Here is a 748-nt window from a genome sequence, read left to right as displayed (position 1 = left end):
ACACACACCAGTACGTTACTCCAGCAACGTTTCCTTAGCAGGAGCAACAATTCCACCGCGATTTTAAGGCGAATTTGGGCGGATTTGGGGCAGGAAGGATTTTCCCGCCTTTTCGGTCAGGGCGGGGGGGGGCGCGGGAGGGACTTTCCCGCCCATTTTTCCCGCCACGTCAACCTCATGAATGTTTAATTGCGACAACCACTTAAGGACATATTAATATTGTTATATCGTCCCCGCCTACCTAATGAATATTTAATTAGACTAACCCAACTAAGGGTACATTCACATGGAGATCTGTTTTCCCCGTCCACCTAATGAATATTCAATCCGACCAACCCAACTAAGGGCAAATGCACATTGCTTTCCATTGTCCCCCTCCCACCTAATTATTATAATTAATATTTAATTAGACATTACCCACTCATATTCAGTCATAATTCACGTCCTGCCCCTTTGGTCACACCCAGTACCTGAATATTCAACCAGACCATGCCCCTCCACCCACCCCAGTGCATTCCCATCTTATCCAAGTCTCCATGTGTCCACGCCCCCTCATGAATAATTAACAGCACTAATTGGTGAGGGGATCTCAGGGGTCCCAGAGGGTGCTAGGGGAGGGTTGTGGGGGGTGAGGTGTGTGGGGCATGTGTGAGCCCCCAAGGGGGTACCACGGGGGGTGGTACCACCACATCACTCTGCATGGTGAGCATCAGGACACCTGCTTGGAGCTGGAGGTGTCTGTACCTGC

The sequence above is a fragment of the Acanthisitta chloris genome, unplaced genomic scaffold, assembly GCF_000695815.1.
Source record: "Acanthisitta chloris isolate BGI_N310 unplaced genomic scaffold, ASM69581v1 scaffold1432, whole genome shotgun sequence".
NCBI lineage: Eukaryota > Metazoa > Chordata > Aves > Passeriformes > Acanthisittidae > Acanthisitta > Acanthisitta chloris.
Note: the sequence above shows the minus strand (reverse complement) of the source record.